Below are 22,578 nucleotides of genomic sequence, written 5' to 3'. Positions count from 1 at the left end.
GCTCTCGGTATCTATCCCATCCCGCACGTGTTGTGGTCGTTTGCAACGTTGCGAGGTAGGCAGTCTGTTTTCTCGCCGCTGCGAGACGGCACTCCTCATCGTACCAGCTTGTTTTTTGTCGTTGCCGAAAACCAATTGTTTCGGCTGCAGCGGTACGCAGTGAGTTTGAGATGCCGTTCCACAGTTCCCTTATACCGAGATGCTGATGAGTGCTCTCAGAGAGCAGGAGTGCAAGTCGAGTAGAGTATTTCGTGGCTGTCTGTTGCGATTGCAGCTTTTCGACGTCGAACCTTCCTTGTGTTTGTTGACGGGCATTCTTTGCTGCACAGAGGCGGGTGCGTATCTTCGCTGCGACCAGATAATGGTCCGAGTCTATATTTGGTCCTCGGAGCGTACGCACGTCTAAAACACAGGAGACATGTCTTCCGTCTATCACAACGTGATCGATTTGGTTCCGCGTGTTTCGATCAGGAGACAGCCAAGTAGCTTGATGTATTTTCTTATGCTGGAATCTGGTACTACAGACGACCATATTTCGGGCCCTAGCGAAGTCGATCAGCCTCAGGCCGTTTGGCGATGTTTCGTCATGGAGGCTGAATTTTCCGACTGTTGTGCCAAAGACACCTTCTTTACCCACCCTGGCGTTAAAATCGCCAAGCACGACTTTTACATCGTGGCGGGGGCAGCGCTCATAGGTGCGTTCTAGGCGCTCATAGAAAGCATCTTTGGTCACATCGTCCTTCTCTTCCGTTGGGGCGTGGGCGCAAATCAGCGATATGTTAAAGAACCTCGCTTTGATGCGGATTGTGGCAAGACGTTCATCCACCGGGGTGAATGCCAGGACTCTGCGACGGAGTCTCTCTCCCACCACAAATCCAACACCAAATTTGCGCTCCTTTATATGGCCGCTGTAGTAGATGTCACAAGGACCCACCTTCTTCCGTCCTTGTCCCGTCCATCGCACTTCTTGGATGGCGGTGATGTCAGCCTTGAGTCGTATGAGGACATCAACCAGCTGGGCAGAGGCACCTTCCCAATTAAGGGTCCGGACATTCCAGGTGCATGCCCTTATATCATAATCCTTAAAACGTTTGCAGGGGTCGTCATCAAAAGGGGGGTGTCTCATCCGAGGCTTTCGTAGATTTTCCATTGGTACTTCGTTTTTATGTGGTGGGTCCCAAGCCCTACGCACAACCGCATAAGCGGGTTTCGCCTTCTCACTTTAGCTCGCCTTCAAACGGATGTCTGTTGGCTACCCAGAGGATACTTGGTCTAAAACCGGAAGTCGTGAGCTGCTTGAACCATGTGGAGAAGAATCGTTTCTGGCCACTCCCAAGTGAATGACAATCAAAAACTTTCCTCACTTGCGTGAACTTCTACACATGATCCCATCCTCCATAATATTAGGGCTTTCAAATTTTCGATGTACTTCATACCATATATATGCCGAATATGTGGATCAAATTGTGTGTCGAGAGTATAAAATGTTCGGTTACACCCGAACTTAGCTCTTCCTTACTTGTAAACATCAAAAATATGTTACATCTTCCATATAATGTAGCATGTTGACAATGGTCCAGTTTTAGAAGTTCTTTATAAATATAACCTCAATTTGATAGAAAATTAGCAGCACAGAGGAGCCTCCGTTTAATTTCTGCTTCTGAGCAATATCTAAGAGTTTAAATTTGTATGTGACCGTAGTTATTGCAGTTAATACCCTCACTAACGGCTTACTAAATATTTAAAAAATGTCAAATCTCACAAATAGATGGCGCTGTACGCTACTAACGGTTTGTAACTAACAACCCTGCTACCGTCGGTCTCTTAATAAATACAATTCCATACATTTTGCTTTGGTATGACATTCGTTGAGCCAAGAGCGAGCGAACTGACGTTCTCCAATTGAGTAACGAATGATGGCGTTGAAGCAAAGAGCGAAATTGCAGTAAAACGCCGACCAAATGACTGGGCGACACACTAATTTCTGCTCGCGCAAAATCACCAAATTTTTATTTGTATCTCGAACATGGTGCGCACAGGTCACAACTGCGGTGACTTGATAAACGGAAAATAAATACCTATTGGAAGTGAAAAAAAATAAATTATTTTAAATAATAAATATACTAGTTTGAAGTAGTGATTTAATAGTAGTGGAAGAGTAAATGGACCAGCTGCTGCTAGCTTGTGCCTAAGCGAAAAAAAAATTACAATTATATACATATATGAATTAGCCGCCGTGCACACAAGACTTCGACTGAGTGAGTTTGGCAGGTGTGGAGAATTATGAAAAAATGAAAAATACAACAAAATAATAATGAAATAAAGAGCAAACGTTTTAGCCGTATATGTAAAAGCAAAAAAAAAAAAATACAAAAAAACAACTGTTTGAGCAAGCAAAGTGTATGTAGAGTGGGCTTAGTTAACGAGAAGCTACATAGCTGGAACGGCGACGTTGACTTTGGCAGCGGCGATAACGATTGCGCGACTAGAGCAACACATAAAGCTGACTACAGCAATTCTCAATGAATGGAGCGCCACCAAAATAAAAATTGGCAAAAAAATTACAATAAAAATTGCACAAATTACACAGAGATAACAACGGTAAATGGTAGTAGAAATACCAAACTCAAAAATCTTAAATTGTTTATAGTATCATAATTTCCTTAGAAAAAAAGACCGCGTGTTTGTGTGTGTATTACGTGAGCATACATACCGTAAATGAAAAAAAAATGAAAACTTTTAATAAATTTAGCAAAATATGTGAATAATAAATTGCATGTGTGTGTTTGTATATGTGCGTTAGATTAATCACGCGAGAGCAGCTGTATCAAAGCAATCTAGAGCTAATCTCGTTGTGTGCAAAGTGTTTCGCACAGCCGCCGCCGCCGCCGCTACTATTGTGCGCTATTATCGCTGAAACCAACACAACAACACAACAGATTTTTCCGGCGGCTGCCAGGAAACGAACGGGTAAGCAAATGCATCCATCACCAATCTCTAATAGTTGATTTATGTACGAGTATTTGTATGTTTCGTTTCGCATCTTCGAAGTCGGTTTTTAGTTTTTCTACTACTTCGTCACCATTGTAAGTCATTGCACATTCGTTGTAGCGCGTAATCAGTTCAAACTGTTGATAGTGGCTTGTATTATATATAATACCTTACAACAGTACCTTGTGCATTAGCTAATTGACTTTCGAAACCCTCTTTGAAGCCTATTTAAGGGTCCACAACAGTTGTATATCTTCTTAAAATATATAGCCTCTAGTATTGACTTCAAAATAGCGAAAGTCTAGTGTATATAGTATTCAGTCTACTTAAACTGATTTCAAAATCTGCGAAACTGTGATTCGTAGTTTCTTTACTTTTTCGAATTTGACGACGAGAGTATTTCCAATCGTTTTTACGAATAATGAATTGAAATATCATGTGGCCAAGGCATATAGTTATTGTTAGTACACTAAGGCAATTTTTTTTAAATTTTGTGGGGCGATTTTAACAAAAGCCGAAGATTTGTCAGTCGAAGTTCAATATAAGACTATATAATCTATGTATCTATATAAGATAAGTCCGATAAGACCATTGTCTGTAAGATTAAAAATCTTACATTATCTCATCACTTTCATCTGGAATGTGTCGCCTTTGTGAGATCAACAAAAAATATTTGTCGGATCCCACTTTTTCGAACAACCGCGCGAAATAAGGGCTATACGGGGATTTTCAAAACGAGCGCTTTAACTAAAACAAAAATGGTTGGGATATCAATAACATTTTTTATTTCTGTGAAAGCATATTCGATGCCATTATGCATAGAACTCGATTTTTTTTTTACATGGCCATAACGGGTACGCTTGCAGAAGTGCAGACGCTGAACCCAAATTTCGAAGGTTTTCAAGCATAAATCGTCCGATACTGCTGCAAGTTTATCAATCGCTGGCTGGTTGGCATAGACCATAAATTTGACGTTGCCATACAGAAAATAGTCTAACGGTGTCAAAACGCTGATCGAGGCGGCCAATTGACTGCACCATTTCGTGTGATAACACGTTCGCCAAACTTGATTTTCAATAAATCGATTGTGACATTCGCTTGTGTGGCTTGTCGCGCAGTCCTATTGGAACCACATATTGGCCACGTCCAAACCATAAAATTCGGGCCACAAATATTCGGTTATCATTGAGCGGTAGCGATTCCTATTCAAAGTAACGTACCGGTCATCACGGAAGAAGTACGGACCAACGAAGCCGCCGGCCCATAAACCACTCCAGACCGTCAGTTTTTTCGGGATACAATGCAATCCTGGCGTAAGTGTGGATTGTTACCTGACCAATAACGCATATTTTGCTTATTGACGTAGCTATTCGGTTAGAAATGAGCCACATCATAAATTGGACGTAGCGCGCTTAAAGTTGAGGCCACTGACTACGATTTTCGGTAGTAAATTTTAATAATTACGACTCGTTGTTGGATCGTATATCTTTCCATGATGAAATGGCATACCTTGCTGAAGAGAAATGTTAACAAAGCGGGAAAAAATATGGCGTCGTTTGCTGATCCTATCGGTCTACTTTTGTAGCGTCTCTTTTGAAAACCCCTTTAGAAGTGAAAAATCTTTGCAGATTTTGTAGTAGGTTCAGGGCTCATTTTCTGATAACAATACCTAATCAAGGGGATTGATCTTGGTTTCACAAAGCACTCTCTTTCATAGTCCACGTGTGTTTCCCACTGGGGAATAGCCCTATAACCTAACCTAACCTAAACTATATAAGTTAAAGTGTCATTATGTTCAGGAAATATTTTGTGGTTAGAAAATCTGTGCAATAAATGCAACTTTGAACAGTTTAAATACATAAAATTTAAGAGGCTTGTATGGAAAGTATTAAGTGCAAGTTTGAATTACTTTCTCACGAGTTTTATTGTCAAAACTATACTCTACATTCGGAAATATGGTTCGTTTATAAAATATTTGCTGTTCTGCCAGCAAATCTTCAGAATCTGTTAAAAATTTTTCTACACAATTTTATAAAAAACGTGTTCCAAAGTTACCCAACGATAAGCTGTTGGTAATAAATATGTCTGAAGACTAATAAGAACTATTAGCTATTTATTATTATCTAGCCTAGAAACAGATACTTCAGATTCAATCATTATAATCTATATATGCAGATATAATGGTTCAATTTGATCCTTTCCAAATTCGAAATATGGGGTATAAAGTCAAGGTCCATTTTCTTTATTTAACCAGTTTAGGAGGAGGGTTGGTTGCTACATTACCACCAGGATGTCTTTGTTTCATTAGATATTTCATTTTTGGCATAAACCAAATTAACTGGCATAATAAAATAGAGATTGAATAGTAAGCGTTTATACCACTTTAAAGACTTATGCATATACTCTCCATTCACTTGATTTCAACCTCATAGCTTTATTGTTGCTTTCGTATGCAGTTTTCAAGAGAGTAGAGTTCCAAATAGTATCTTAATCGAAGCCACTAAGTGTAGATTATTTTATCCGAAAAAGAATTCTTTACAAAGCATGGAAGAACACGAGTTTAATAGTTAGTTTAACTTTATACCAAATAAGTATATAAATATGTAAATGGTATAAATACAATACTTCATCGTTGAAACCATTGAAACGTAGCATGTGATCCATCTTACTGGTGACTAAGTGTAACTGTTAATGTTTTACCAAAGATTAGAGGTAATAAAGACGTCTTCGTACGAAAAGTTTTATAGGGCGCCGGTTAAGTTGATGCGTCGTGTATAAGCTATGCGTAGATAAGTTGGAAATTTAATGAAAAACAGCACACCAAAGGCACTTACATGTACATAAGTATGTATGTATGTTTAGTAGATACCAGTGTTGTTTGCACGAAAAATGCCTCTGCACTTCCCCTCATACTATGTGTTTGTACACAATCTGGCCTACAAAGTGTAGCTGAATGAAAGTGTTCGGCATTTAATAGCAATAACAATTAACCTAACAACAACAACAATACCAGCAAAACGATATTTGTAATATCAACAATGAATAGCAACACGAAAATTCCACATCAAACGCATTCCACTAGTAATTTATTTGCCCACCAGCAAACGAGTAACGAGTTACCTGGCGATTACGCCTCCCATCCAGCACACGAAAGACCCCATTATATGCCATCATCCTTGGCGTTTTTGTGTGTCTGCGTGTGTCTGTTTTGTGCTATTTATTTAGTATCACAGCAGAAAAACACTATGTACACTTACATAGATACCATATAGTACAGCTATAAGGCAAAGACAGTATAAGTAGCACAGCGTTGCATAATCAATTATTAGGCGACCAAAGAATTATAAAAAAAAAAAAAAAAATCAACCGTAGTCGCTGAATTTTTCGAAAATATACGTGTATATAACCAATATATACTTTTGAAGATTTATACTTGTGAAGTGAATGTCTGTGAGAACCAGAATTACTGAATAGTCGATCCAATTCGATTTACCACCACGCCTACTTTAAGATATAGAAACATAATTTTGCATCCATATAAAAATCGCCGAAATCGGTATATAAATTTTCAAGGCACCAGATGTCGAACATGAGGCCCTCAAAGTTGTTGGCTAATTTTTTATTGAAAATAGCGATAAGTCTATTAGATATTCTAAAGAAATTCAAAGGAGATGCGCTCCTTCTAGTAGTGTCTCTCTGTGCCAAAAATTGGCCTAGTCCTTCTATAACTCTTATAGGGATTATCATACATCTGACGGACTTTACACCGTATATATCGGTTAATAAGAGAGATATCTTAGTAAAATTAAGTGAGTGTATATTCTTAGATATAATGTATATTTGAAATCGGTAGTGGAATTATCCCAGCTTCCACATGATTTTAGCTATTCCAGCGGACTTTTTGTCGAATATGTCGAATTACAGTTGAACTTCCATAATTCGAACTGCGCTAACTCGAAGTTCTCCATAATTCGAACTATTGAATTGGCAATAGAAGTCAAAATACAAACAAATTTCCCCCTGTAACTCGGAGGTATCTCTAAATCGAAATTTGTTTGTGGATTTCACTGTATGTGTTGTCTTAAGAAATTAAATTAGTGACATAATGTTCGTTTACACCCGAACTTAACTCTTACTTACTCGTTCAAATCATTCCTAGAACTTTGGCTTTCTGAATGGTATATAAGGCGTTGGTCAATCGGAAAAGCGTTAAACATTTTATAAAGCGTATTTTCTCCACCTAATCAGTCGGAATATACTAAGTTAACACTAAGTTTTACCAAGACCTTAAATTATGTCCAATCTTAGCTTTTATCGTTTCGCCATTCCTCTACTTACTATCTTTGGACACTGCTGAAAGCATTAATTAATTGATTTTAGTAAAAAGGGACACGAAATGATATATAATTTTCAATATTTGTATTTTCTAAATTGCGAAAAATCTTAGTGTATCCAGTCAGTTCTCTCAGTGCTTGCAGCAGTGTTCGATTCACTACTCACTAATGCTTGATGAAGCGAACACAGCCATTGTCAAAATACCAGCCATAGATGCGAGTAGAAAGTAAAGCAGAGGTGCCGAACTAATTAAATTGTGTATATGAAGGTTGGGATTTTTCTTGATTTGGGTCACTTTAAGAATGAAATTATTGTACAGCAAAATGAAGTTGATGTTTCATTTAATCTTTTTTGACAATTGATACGATTTTTGGTTTCGTCGAAAAGGTGTAATTAAACTCTCTTGCTACTCTACACTATCTGTATGAGCCAGTTCATCATTTAAAAATAGATCGTCTGGTGCTTTCTTCTATGCATATCCCTAAAATTTGTTACCCCGCTTATGTCGCACGAATTTTACACATACTAAAACTTGTAGGGGTCTGATTTAAAAAAAAAAAAATAATCTGCAAGAAATTCTTGAGAAAATGTTTACAGTATCCCAGTGGTAGCCACTGCTAAGGTCAGAACTAAAATAAGTTGCCAACAATAACAAAATAACAACAATGTGTAAATATTAACTATAGGAATACATATGTACACTATTCTACATAATTATAGCTATTAATGCACACCGACTACCGACTACCGACTGTCGAATGTTAATCTGTTGTATCGTATGTGTGGAGCTGCTCATATAATATTGTTTACTTTGTTCGGCGCCGAATCAAAGTTTATAAAATTCGATATACGAGGCAAATAAGATTGAATTTTTAATACCGCTGCTAGGTTTATTGTTTTGCTTTTGTGTTTACATTTTCAGTTAAGGCAATACGAAAATCGAAAGGTTGGAACTGTCAAAATCAAGCAGCTTACCTGTGAGATATGTAAATGGAATTTGGTCAAATGATTTGGTGATTACAAATAACTTTGCACACAACGTGGTTTTCAACAAGTGATATGCATATTGAAGCAGTGCAATTAATGTGGTAGTGAATTAATATATAAATAGTCAGATATTATATGAACAGCTGTGGTCATATTAATAGAAGTTCATGTGTCATTTAGTTTCAAATATATTTATGTTATATTTTAATTATAGTCTTGACATAATAATTGATAATTTCCAACTGTTCTATGAGACGGTAGGAGCGCTTGAATCGTGCTAAGCATTGGAATTTTGATTGCCAAACACACTTCTAATAGCTTCATCGTTCGATCCCTGCATTACAAGATTTTAGACGAGGAAATATGACTAAAGGAGTTAATAGATTTAAAAAAAAAAACAAGTAAGGAAAGGCTAAGTTTGGGTGCAACCGAACCATTTATACTCTCGCAATTTATTGATTATTTTATTAGGATAACTCACAATTTGATCCATATATTCAGCATAAAGTCCAATAGGATAACGAAAATCATCGTATATAGCATATGACGGCTGAGGTAATTCCTGAACCGATTTCACTAATTTTCACCACCAAGGTGCACTTATTCAAAACTATACGCTCACTTAATTTTGCTAAGATGTCTCACAATTTAACCGATATATGCGGAATAAAGCCTATTGTAATTTTTGAAAAACCTATAATTAGCTATATGGGAGATAGGGGAATTTATGACCCAATTTTACTAATTTTCGGAACAGTGACAGGCTATTAGAAGAAAAAAAATTCCTCTGAATTAAATTAAAATATCTGAGGTATTTGCCGATATTGACGGTGAAAAATTACGCTTAAGCACTGAGTTTTTAATGTTCGATATCCGGGGCCTTGAGAAGTTATAGTCCGATTTCGCAAATTTTCCACAAGTGAAGCCACAGATGTTAAAGTTTAATTGCGGTATCTTCATTAGTTCCTTATGTGTACATTATAATGTGAAAAAATCAGATGGAATTCAAAATTGAGTTATATGGATAGTAGTCGTGGTTTTAAACCGATTTCTTCCATTTTCAATCCTTGTTATCAGGATGTCAAGAAAGTATTATATACCAAATTTCATTGAAATCGGTCCATAAGTAGGCGACGCCACGCCCATTTTTCATTTTTTTTAAGTCTGAGTCGAGCTCTCCTCTGCCATTTCTTCTGTAAAATTTAGTGTTTCTGACGTTTTCCGTTATTGAGTTAACGCACTTTTAGTAATTTCCAACCTAACCTTTGTATGGGAGGTGGGCCCATTATATCATTATATTGGTTTGCGAGATATTCACATAATTGGGATTGGCCATTTAACTTAACAAATAACTTCTTTTTGAAATCCAGTTTTCACATCAAGGCGACATAGAACTGACCTAAAAAGGTTGGAAACGATGCGAAATATCTTGGAAGCCCTTATGTACCTGCCTATGTCAATAATCTAATATTCCAATTACTTCCTACTAAGAACTAAAACCTTTATTCTTTAGAGTTCAAGTAGTCAACGCAAGGTATTAAATTAATATTGTAATGTTAAATGTTATGATTTTGGTCGGCATTATGATATCACTTTCATTCATATATTCACACGCACGCACACACATACAAGCATATGTACTCATATACATGTATTTGTGTTTGTATGTAAATATGTAGTTGAACTTACTTACATATGACGCTTTATTATTCGCTAATTACACTTGGGATTCGATAAAAGCTTTTTACGTTTACTCCACCTCAACTTGTTGGCGCTTACTACTTATGACTATTATGATATGCGCTGCTGCTCATTCTTTTGAGCATTAAAGCGCGTGCCATAGCATTGGAGTACGGACAAAAGGTAGCGTAAACAGTTGCTCATTCAACAATGTGAACGAGTATTTAAATATTCTCCTTGCACATGTAGCACATACATACCTATAGACATAACACATATGCCTGTGTTCGTACAACAGCACTGTAATGAAATGAACTAGTTCGCACCTAATGCGCTGGGACTAGCAAGTGACGTGGGAAAAGTATGCGCTCTAAAATAAAAAAAATGTCTGCGAATTAAAAACTATAACTTAACTATCTTAAGGAAATCAGTGAAGGCCTGTTTTTAAGTGATTTTTTAGAATTTTTTTTCTACGACCAGTAAATAGATTTAATCATTTATTAACTTATCGCCAGTATAAATTTAAAATTTAAGCTAAAAATATTGTGTAGAAAATGAGTTGGAGCGTTCTGAACACCTCCTTCTCCAAAAAAATGGGCCCGCACTTTCTCCACGTTCCAATTGAAGTTTTTGGAATATTTAAATAATAATACATGTCATTCGGTCAAGCCGTTTTTGAGATACGAAGGAGGAAAGTTTGAAAAACACAGTTTTGAGAATAACGAGTTCAAAGTTTCCAGCTGCCAACTTTGAATTTCTGATCGGTATTCTTCTAGACATGTTAAGTAGTCTGCTTTAGAAGCCGAAAAAAGGCGTTTTTTAGTATTTTTTTTTTTTTGAAAGGGAAGGAAATGATTGCGATAAACGGAATTTTAAGACGATAGTTTACTATATTTGAGGCTTAAAAAACAATATTTATTATTAAAAAGTATTGAAATTTTTTCAAAGTTGTAAGTACAGTATACTCTCGAAAAGTAAATTCTCAGAAAGTAAATAATCGCGGAAAAGTTAATCACCTTTAAGATTACACATGCACCTCGAAAAAGTAAGTTTTTTAATTTTTTTAATTTACTTTTCAGAGAGTGTGAAAAAAAATTCGAAACGAAGCAAGCAGCGTTTTTTACGATGTTGCAAAAACACTTACTCTCTTGTTCATCGCGTCTTTTTAGTAAATAAACTCACCTACTTGATCCACTGGTTTAAAAATGAAAACGATGCAAATCAGGTGACAGACTTTTTTAATTGTCGTACAAAAATGGTCAGAAAACATATAGCAAAAGAAAAAAACAAAAGAATATTCAACATTTTTTCTCTTCATAGTAAATACATATGTATGTATGTAAATGTAAATATCTTTTTCATGTAAATCCATATGTTTTATTGAAGCAAATAAATGAATGAATTTTTTAAGTTTAAAAATGCATTTGATATTATAAAAACAGATAATTTATGTATATATTTGGAAAAGTAAATTATTCGAAAAAGTAAATTACCCAAAATACCAATCGATTTACTTTTCGAGAGTATACTGTATTTCTCTGGAGCGCCTGGAGTCTGTAAATCGGTGCCGGTGATGGAGGTCGTGCGATGCAGTCGAACCAATTTTTTTTTGTAATTTTTTCAGTTTATTTTCTTTATAAACTACAAAAATACCGAAAAATTCACTTTTTTAAGAAAAAAATTTACTTTAAGTTGCAAAACAAATAGTTTAAATAATACTTTTGTCCAACTTCAACTACTTTTGTCTAGTTCAAATAGAAGATAATTTAATACTGAAGCTAGATCACTTTTGTTTGTTCTTGGATAGTTTTGGAAGAGATTTAAAACAAAACAAAAAAATCGATTTTTTGTTTGGGTCCCTTAATGCTTTAGGGGAGTTATTTCTTTAAATTACCTATTTAAAAAAAAAAATCCATTTTGAATGGGATATTGAGACATCCATTTGAAATGGACCCTTCGAGATGCCAGCTGCTGATTTGAAATATTATTGTCCCACCATAGTTCGTGTTGGCGAGTTTAGTGCGATACAAAGGAGTAGTGGTAGATCTCACTAGATTACTTTGTATATCTTGAAGTCTCTCTAATTCGCAGTTTTTTTTATGGAATATGGTGATTTAGAGAAGTTCAACTGCATATAAATATATAATGTTTATATTGACATTTCATTGACTCAAAATGATTGTTTCTGTACCAATTTTCGAAATCACCTTTTCCTTGATGGACTCTATTTACGTAGGGATGCAAACATCGATGGTTCGATGTAATCATGTTTCTTCAAAACCGATCGAAATCAAAAACATTGGCCATTAAAACATCGAAATATCGATGTATTTTTAAACTTTTTTAACTTATTTTAAATTTAGTATGAAAAGCTAAGGGATACAGGAGCAGAAGCATAAATAAATTAAATGTAGTACGTCTTAAGCTGATACATTTAATTTCACTTAGAATTATATGTCTATTAACGTTTTTTCTCAACAAATAACAGAATTTCAAAACAACGACACGGAAAGTTTTTTCACTGTCATTTCTTTTTGATTTTACTTCTGCGTGATAGTTGCCCTGGGTTTAGAAAACGGTCGTTTACTCGGCACTGAAGAGGCTACAATGTGTAAATTTTAATAAGCTTATTTATACAACTCCGGAAACACAGTATTCATGTCAACCCAAACTCTATTGGCTTCTGATTGGTAGGGGTAACAGCCGAGATACACTTTCTCTTCAACCTTCCGTCCCTGTAATTGTAGATAAATTTGACAGGTTACATTTCATCTTTTGTTGGACCAAATGTTTATTCTGGTTCCAAATATCAAACGAATATTATGTTTCACACTCACCCGAAGATTCCGTTGTATCAGCGCGATTAATTTTCTATGAAACAAAAAAAAATGTGTTTCCTTTAGCCCTAGCATCTTTAAAATGAAGTAATTTGAATCTCTGATCAAACGCAGTAGCCTACGCCAGAATTATGTAAATTGTATAAATAAATCATAAAAGTAACCGCAGGTCAAAGCGCACATTCCCTTAACGAATTCTCCGTATTTTACAAAAATCGAATTCCAATGTAATAAAGCGTATCCAAATAGAGGGTTTCGGGTTAATAAACGAAAAAATTTGAAGGTTTGAAGTAAAATTGTTATATAAAACATCATCATAAAACATTGTTGAAAGTGAAACATCGATGTTTCAAAAATATCGATACATCGATATTTACGACATTGGTTCGATTGATGGTCGAAACTTGCTTACTCTATACACTTTACTTTCTCTTAGAATTTTACGCGCGTCGGTTTGATATTTTTTGGATATTTTAATATTTCCAAATTTGAAAATTGAAATCCACCTAACCTCTTAAATTATTGGCGCAAAGAGACTTATTCACCATTGTGTAGTTTGTTCGTTTCGCTACTCTCTAATAACCTCAATATATTTGAAACTAAAAATTAATCTTATTTTGCCTCAGCGTCTGGTATCAGTAAGATCTCTTACGGACTAGTTCATTTTCATTACCAAAATGAACTAAACTTTTTCTGTGTATTTGGACGTTGCCACCGAGCGCTGTTGTTAACACCAATAGAGACACACATAAACACATATGTACATATGTTTATTTCAAATATGGCATAAAGCAGAGAATGAGCGCAACTAAATATTGCTTTTGAAACTATTTATTTATCAACTTGTGAGTAAAATGAATAAAACGTGCCATTTGCATGCGCATACATACATACATATGTATATGTAACTATAATATCACAGAAAACATATAATCACAGAAAATATATAATCACACAGCAAATCGGTTGCTTGTGACATGTTGTAAGAATTAATTTGAATACCAAAAACTACAAATACTTTTATTCGAATTTTAAAGTAAAACTTAAGTTTTTTTCATGTAATGCCAGATATAATGTACGTATGTTTGTATTTATAGTTAGCCACATTTTTTATCTCTTTGTAACTCGCACCTTCGCTGAATCGTGGCTGTATTGTGTAAAACAATTAGGTATCCATCAAAATTGTAATATTCAAATGTGTTCTTTGTAAAAGCCAAAAAAAAAAACACGTATTCACCACTTTACAGAGCGCAAGAAGAGAAAAGACAAATTACAACACGTGCTCAGAGCGCCAACGTGTGGTGTATTTCACGAGCTGTTGTCTATGCTGTCTTATCACTGATTTCAACTGAAGCAACTGAAGCAACCGAGGCAACACTGAACATCTGGTGGACGCCGTCCGCACACCCAACGCAAGAGCTACTCCCACCACCCCCCCACACCGCTGGCGCATGCGTATACGCGCAACAGTTTCGCCCTTTGGGTCGTTCGGGCGTTCGGTCGGTCAGTCGGTGGAATGTGCGAGAGCAATATAAAATCTTTTGCTATTTGCTTTGCGGATGCACTTCGTTTGCATCGTTTGCTACTGCTAGTACGTGTCGCACTTTGTGTCTTAGTGACAGCAGTTTTCTTGGCGCACCTGCCATTCATCTTAGTGACAAGCACACAAATTAAGCGTTAAGCTCGGAGTTGATTCATAAGCGTTTTGTGTGTGTGCGTGTGTTCGCGTGGCACGCGTGTTTTCTCTGTTTTTTCTTCATTTTATTTTCTCCGTGTATTTGCCAGCGATTGCTAATTCGGCGACATTTGTATGGGTGAGCAGGAGAATTAAACAATTTTTTGTTGTTTTTCTGAGCATGAGAATTAAAGAAAAATATTTTTTTTTTTGTTTTTGTTTAAATCAAAATTACTCATGTTCGCCCCATGTGGAGCTGTGTTTGTTGGCGGCAGTTCAGTGCAGAGTGTGCTAATTTGAACGACTATTTAACACTTTTCTGCTGGGATTCTCATATATAAATATAAAGACATACATATCTACATATGTATATGCACAGGCATTGCATGTGTTAAGTGGCAACAAAAGAAATTGTTTAAACAAATTTGCTGTGCAATCTTTACGTGAATCGGCGCACAATTACGTGTTGATTAGTGAACTGTGTGGGAATTTATTTATTTTGGATTTTTTTCTTTAATTTATTTTTAATTTGTTTTTTACTTATAAACATTTCGGTTCTAGTGTTTTTTGTACTCCAGTGAAATGAAGATTTGGAGTATATTTTTTTAGTACAAAGTGTTGAACTTTTGTGATAAACAAAATAATATAAAAAAACAAAAGGAGATGAAACAAAAAAAAAAATAAAAAATATAAAAATATATAATAATAAAACGGGAAATTACAAAAAAAAAAAACATATTTAAAACAGATAAACACGTAACACAATATATAAAAATTAGAACTTTCTTGACATCCTACATGAGTGAGCAACTCACTACAGGTATATAATTTCACATTATCATTTCGCCAGTTGGAGATCCCATGTGTAACCAGGTCGCTCTCCACCTGGTCCCTCCAACGGAGCGGAGGCCTTCCCCCTTCTCAACTTCCTCCGGCGGGTACTGCATCGAACACTTTCAGGGCTGGAGTGTTTTCGTCCATTCGGACAACATGACCTACCCAGCGCAGCTGCTGTCTTTTTATTCGTTGAACTATGTCAATGTCGTCGTATAACTTGTACATCCATCCTCGTTGCCAATATTCTGAGGACCATAAATCTTGCGCAAAATTTTCCTCTCGAAAACCCCAAGAGTCGTCTCATCTGATGTTGACATCGTCCAAGCTTCTGCACCATAAAGCAGGACGGGAATGATAAGCGACTTGTAGAGTTTGATTCTGGTTCGTCGAGAGAGGACTTTACTTTTCAATTGCCTACTCAGTCCAAAATATCACCTGTTGGCAAGAGTGATTCTGCGCTGGATTTCGAGGCTGACATTGTTGGTGTTGTTGATGCTGGTTCCCAGGTATACACAATTATCTACGACATCAAAGTTATGACTGTCAACAGTGACGTGGGAGCCAAGACGCGAATGCGCTGACTATTTGTGTGATGACAGGAGATATTTCGTCTTGTCCTCATTCACCTCCAGACCCATTCGCTTCGCCTCCTTATCCATGCGGGAAAAAGCAGAACAAACGCCGCGGTTGTTGCTTCCGATGATATCAATATCATCTGTGTACGCCAGCAGCTGTACACTCTTGTAGAAGATTGTACCTTCCCTATTTAGCTCTGCAACTCGTATTATTTTCTACAGCATCAGGTTAAAGAAGTCACACGATAGTGAGTCAACTTGTCTGAAACATCGTTTGATATCGAACGGCTCAGAGGGGTCCTTCCCGATCCTGACGGAGCTTTTGGTGTTGCTCAACGTCAGCTTACACAGCCGCATTAGTTTTCCGGGGATACCAACATCGCGGTGTAAAAGCAGCTCCTTGTCGAAAGCAGCTTTAAAATCGACAAAAAGGGGGTGTGTGTGTCGATCCTCTTTTCACTAGGCTTTTCTAAGACTTGGCGCATGGTAAATATCTGATCAGTTGTGGAGTAAATACTAATAGATTTTATGGAGTAAAATGTGCTATTTCGAACAGTTTTGGTGTGAAATGGATCATAGGGAAATTCGAAAATAGTCAATTTCGATTTATTGCGCATAGGTGTACGTAGAAGTGCAGCCATACTACCCAGTAAAAAATCGTATAATCCAAAGATTAATCTTAGATCGCTCCTTTGCGAGTAATGGATTACTCCACAATGCTCCGAGGCCCATGCATTTATTACTCCTTTTTAACATAGCATGTCCTTATGAGGGATCACTCCTTTTGAGCTCCTAATGCGCAAACCGAGCATTCTTTTGAGCTCTTTTTGACCTCCGAAACGAGAGCAGAGGGAGTGATCTTTTTTATCTCCAGAAGGAGCACAAAAAGAGTAATGATTTTTGCCTCCAGAAAGAGCACAAAAAAGAGTAATATTATTTACATCCAAAAAGAGTAGAGAAAAATATAAACTGTTTTTTTAAATAATTGAATTCAATGTTTTAATTTTCAAAATATAAGTATTAGTAATTCACATAAATTATAAATACATTGTATATGCATAGTTATAATTATTTAAAATCAAGTTATGATTTAGGAATTTTCCTGAGACGAAGTAGATTTTATTGAATAGGTCTTTCGGTAAAAAGTTGCCTTACATTTTCGAAAGGCCCGTTTAATCGCCTTGTCGAAATCCCCGTAAGTCGAATATGTTTCTTTAATTGATTCTGCAAAAATACATACATATATGAATAAGTTATTTAAGATAAAATATACAAAACTCGGATCTTACCGAAAAAGAAAAAGTTAAACAGCCTCTCGATTCTTTGTAGAAAATGTTTGAATTTCTTTTTTCACTAATCGCCTTAGGTGACGCTTAGAATAAATATTTTCACACATTTCTTTTTTAATTAATTATCACTTTTTACCCGTATATATTCGCGACAGTTGACCACTTTTTATCTGATTGTATTCACGATACTATAATAATGTTCACGCGTTGATTATAAAATTCAGACTATTTTAAAGTGACAAAATACGCTTTTATTGTAAACAAAAGAATTCCACAAAAATTAACAGTTATGATTGGCCGTTATGGTTAATCCGTTATTGATATATTTTGAAGTAATAAACGAGCAATAGAAGTATGCGTTAGCATATTAATAGCTCGTCTATTCCTCCAAAATGTATCAATAAGCGAGGAAACGATTTTTGTAAAAACTAACGAAAATGCTTCATTGCTCATTTAATGCTCGAAAATGATGAACAATTCATTACTCCTTTATTGATACATTTTGGAGTAATAATAGAATAATCGAAGTATTCGCATATTATTAGCTCGTTAATCCTCCAAAATGTATCAATAAGCGAGAAAACTAACATTTTTTTTGAAAAAATTAACGAAACTGCCTTTATTACTCACTTAATGCTCGAAATGGATGAACAAGTAATTACTCCTTTATTACTCGATTTTGGTATTAATCCAAAGATTTTTTACTGGGTAGCTCAATTCGATTTTCGATCGATTTAGTCACAAAAAAAGTAACTTTTCCAAATATGACGGCCTGTCTATTAGGGTCAAAAAGATTTCTAATTTTTCAAATCATAGTTATTACCAAAGTATATGTATATCTAAACAAATTCATCCAAAATGGATAATCTCAAAATAGCACTTCCAGACAATCGTGACCTATAAAATATATCTAAAAATGTATTCAATTTAATAAGATTATTAAGCATAATGCATACTATTTTTCATGTATTTGAATTAGAAATTAGAAAATTTGAAATTATAATTCGTACTCCATTAGATACTCATTAAACTTTGCTCTAAGATCTCAAACAAATTCGCTTAAAAAAACATTTTTTTCACTATCTCATGTTACAGTGTAAACATTAACGTTTTCATAAATGGTAATGTTATAGAGAGTTTACAGTGCTAAAACACTAAAAATAACCACAAAAACTTAAATTCTCTAAGGGGACAAACGGAACAAAAGCCATAACATTTTACCTTTACAAAAATTACTGAAACTCTGAACCATATTTAAAACACAGAATACATAGTACACCTGATATGCATTAATTGCCTTTGAAAGTTGATTAAAACGGCACTTATCTACCTCTAGATCTGATATACCGAATATAGTGACACTTCGGTTGACTTTATGCCGAATTCATATCGGTCCATATGAGAGACTTGGTAAGAAAAATTCGTACATTCTTTGTTGAAATTTTGCTTTGATATCTTGCCCTAGGCTAGTTGCCAAAGTTGTTAAGAGGAATCATCCAAGCACTTTCTCCTACAGGTTAAGGTTAAAATACCTCGGTAGGCACACCTTTGGCGAATTGACAATAGCCGACTTAAGAACTTAATAACAGTATCCAAGCGCTTTGTCGACACATAAGGGTTTTGGCGATCCGTCAGGAGTATTTGGGTGTCAAAAGAACTGTCGCTGGTGTCTAAATGAGGTTCGCTGTAGATGCGGAGATTTACCTCGTGACCTAACCTAACCTAACCCAACATGGAGTGCTCCACTCAGAATGAATCTTGAGATGTCTGCCAATGCCGATTTTATATCTATCTTTCAGTGTACTAATATTTTGTGGTTCCATTTTTTTTATTACAACCGAACCTCTATTACTACGCTCTGAAAAACGAAGAATTTATAGGGTATATATATTTATACAAGAAAGTATCAAGGTTCTTCCGACATCTCGAAAGGACATTAATACGAATACTTCCGATGAACAGTAGCGGGTTTGTTTCTCCTCGTAGTATAACAAAAATAAACAAAGGTCGGTTCTTCTATTCTCTAATGATCTCAAGTTGTAAACATTGTTTAGGATTTTTTTTAAAAAAATAGTTCCCTGAACTAGCTGTTTCCTTTTAAGCTGTATTCTCAAAGTAATGGATTTCTTAACTAGTTCAGTGTGTCTAACAAAATATATTTGCATTTCAAAAGCGTTGTCTGTGGATGGCTTGATTATTCATTTCTACTACTCAAATGTAACCACTCTTCAGCCTGCCGTGTAAGCTCTAATTATCTGGCGTCGCAATCAATCCGTGGTGTACAGAGAAAATTAGTGGGTGGAACGAGTGCGTGCAACGAGACGAGGCAACACGATTGTGGGATTGGCTATACTGTTTGAGGGCATGGGGTCGAGCTCCAACCACATTGTTGATGGCAACTTTTCGGGGATTAGTAAGCTTGCTGCCCTGGTCTAAGCAGAAGCGAGTAGGTGTGTTCGGCAAACATTCATATTTCACTTTGGCGCGATTGAATTTGTGGACAGATGTTGTAAAAAAAACCAAAGTATTGTGTGAATGTATCCTTTGTAAAGGTGTCACAGTCCTGTGGGTACCAGGGTGCATATATGTTTGTTTCAGTGTGTCTGTTTTCGGGTCAAGTCAGTGCTGCGCGTTTGAGTGGTGAGTGAGGTTATTAATAGCTACTTTGTTGTTGTGGCATTGACTATTTTCACGACATTTCTGAGAGTGTGTCCAACAAAGGCTTGGTATCGGCGCATGACATGCGAACAATCGATTGAAATACTGCTGTTTGCTGCTATTTCTATTTTTCTATTTACAGCTTGGCTTTATGTTTTAATTTTTTTCCAGCTTTTTGTTTTTGTTTTCGGCATTTATTCTTTATTGCCAACACGTTTCTAATTGTCCCTGTTTTTTTTTTTGGTCGCACACCCATGACTTTTTTGGACACTGAAGCATACCCTTTTCATAAGCAAATGTAGCATGGTAATTTTAAGCTATTGCGTAATAGGTAATGTTCAACTAACGGTTGTTTGCAAGACATAAAAGTAAACCAGATAAGAGAGAAAAGATCCTTACCCACCGCTATATACCGAATATAAGTTTCTCAACCCCTCCAGTTAAGTTTTAGAGTTCCCTGCGAGCATTACTACTAAGTTTTTTGTACATATCTCGTAAAACTAAGCCAATAACCTTAAAGCTTTAATATCAATCAACTTTTCTAGAGTCGTTTCTTTTAGTCACTTCCTTATTTAGTTCAAAAATAGAAGAAATCGGATTATAACCATGTCCACCTCCCATGCAAAGGTTATGTTGAAAACTACTAAAAATGCTTTAATTCAGTAAGGAAAAAGAACAGAAACCTTAAATTTCATTATAAAGATTGTACAGAAGGGCTGCACTCAAATTGGTATACACAATTTTAAATGGGCGTGGTTTCGCACATTTATGGGTCAAAAAACCATATCTCCGAAATTACGGGACCAATTTAAATGAAATTCGGTTCGTAATATTTTTTTGACATCCCAATAATATGTTGTGAAAAGAGGACAAATCGGTTCACAAACTCAGTACCATAAATTTTCAAGCCCCCATTTATCGAACATGAGGACCTCAGTGCTTCTAATCTTTTCTTTTACCTAAAATATAGGTAAGTCTCTCTGATATTTTGAAAAAACTCAGAGGGAACATTTTTCTTTTAATAATATGTTTCCGTGCCAAAAATGGTTTAGAACGGGTCATAACTTCACCTAGCTCCCATATATGTACCTAATATTAGGGTTTCCAACTTTTAATAGACTTTATACCATAGTTATGTGGGTCAAATATTGTTTGAATAAAATTAAATAAATAAATTGCGAGAGTATAAAATGTTCGGTTACACCCGAGGATGGCCCCTCCTTGCTTGTATTTATATAAAGCTTTGACCATATTACTTCTTCGGGTGTTCATACTCTGCTAAAGCTTACTAAATTGTTACATAAACTTACCTTAAACATTCTTATTGTTATGAAAAGTCTAAATAGCTTAGTATACATTCTCTAAATTGCCATAATTTACTGATTACATTTTCAAACAAAGAAATAAATTATTCTACAAATCTATATATCAATATTTATTGCAATTTAATGAGCAAGCTAATAAGTATTTAATTACATATTTTTATGTAATCATAGAATTTCTGTAATCACCATATTGTACACAATTATTTATGACCACATATGTATCATATTTATAATATATGCATGTTTTTATTGTGATAAGCGTTTAACATGTTTGCCATATTATAACGGTACATGCATAATCTAATCATTATATATTGAGCCAATCCCACAGACAATGAGTTGAAATCAAAACCACAAAAGTATATACGTACGTGTGAACTCATTTGCAAAGTTATCTGTATCGGAAATATATATGGGTTAGAAGTGCGTATAGACGCATGTATGTAGTCGCAAAAAACATTAGGGTGGTCCGTTTAAGTGAACATTTTTATTTTAAAAGCTAGGAGAGTTAGTTGCTCTTTTCATTATGTCAAATTTTATGACAGTTGTAGTCATAATTTATGATAATTTTTTTTGCTGAACTGACAGCCAAGTCAAATCTGTCGTTGAGATTTTCAATTAAATTGTTTGAAATCTCACTTTAATAGAAATTGATAGCTGGTGGATACAAGACTAAATTTTCGTTCCTCTTCGAAAGTGTACTACTGTCAAATCAGTTGATTTTCGTCAGTGAATTTGACATAGTCTAAACTACACATTAAGGTTTTAGGCCAGTGCCAGAAGCGTTTATTACTATTGCACCGTGTTAGTTTGAAAGTTTAAATGTTCAATAGTTGTCTTTGAAGAGCTGTCAAATTCATCATAAAACTTCGTAGAAAAGAATGTCAAAATAAATGTCTTTGTAGCATTTCAGGCAAATTAATCAAAAAAGCTTTAAGAATTTCATTAAATTTACAAAATCGAAATTTAATTTTTGACAGTTCTTAAATCCAGGAGAACTTGCAATCGGTCATCGTGCTGATCTCTATAGTATATGGACACCTTTATAAAGTACAACTACAGCTTCCAAAAATCTGATAAATATGTTTTAAAATAAAAAAGAAGTTGAGAGGCGACGGTTGCTTACAAAAACGGCATAAATCCAAGATGTCAATGGTTAATAGAGTTGCCACACTCTAGCAAAAAATTTCGAAATCCTAAGAAGTATTCAGATGTTAAATTGTTTATAAACAAAACAAAACTATTGCTCCTGTTTGTAAAAAAAAATTATAAAAATTTATAACAAATATTACACATTAAAATAACGGCACGTTCTTAGGCAAAAAGTCGATAAGTTTTTCCTAATGTTATTGGCATTACTACGAAAAACCCAAGCACCTACATATACAT

The 22,578-nt window shown here is 35.4% G+C and overlaps 1 protein-coding gene across 5 annotated transcripts in view; it reads left to right on the top strand.

Annotated features, from left to right (window-relative positions):
* The first annotated feature begins 1,955 nt into the window (after positions 1 to 1,955).
* LOC105216642 (1-phosphatidylinositol 4,5-bisphosphate phosphodiesterase classes I and II) overlaps positions 1,956 to 22,578 on the top strand; it is a 107,698-nt gene continuing 87,075 nt past the window's right edge. For 2 of the 5 annotated variants that reach the window (XM_054228148.1, XM_054228144.1), the window contains exon 1: positions 1,957 to 2,970. The gene's annotated coding sequence lies outside the window, so the exon portion shown is untranslated. Of the gene's footprint in view, positions 2,971 to 14,269; positions 14,645 to 22,578 lie in introns of those variants that run through there. The other 3 variants (XM_054228147.1, XM_054228146.1, XM_054228145.1) reach the window with 3 other exon arrangements.

Source organism: Zeugodacus cucurbitae, chromosome 3 (genome assembly GCF_028554725.1).
Source record: "Zeugodacus cucurbitae isolate PBARC_wt_2022May chromosome 3, idZeuCucr1.2, whole genome shotgun sequence".
In the NCBI taxonomy this organism is placed as follows: domain Eukaryota; kingdom Metazoa; phylum Arthropoda; class Insecta; order Diptera; family Tephritidae; genus Zeugodacus; species Zeugodacus cucurbitae.
The sequence above is the reverse complement of the archived record's forward strand: the minus strand, read 5'-3'. Positions and strand labels throughout refer to the sequence as shown.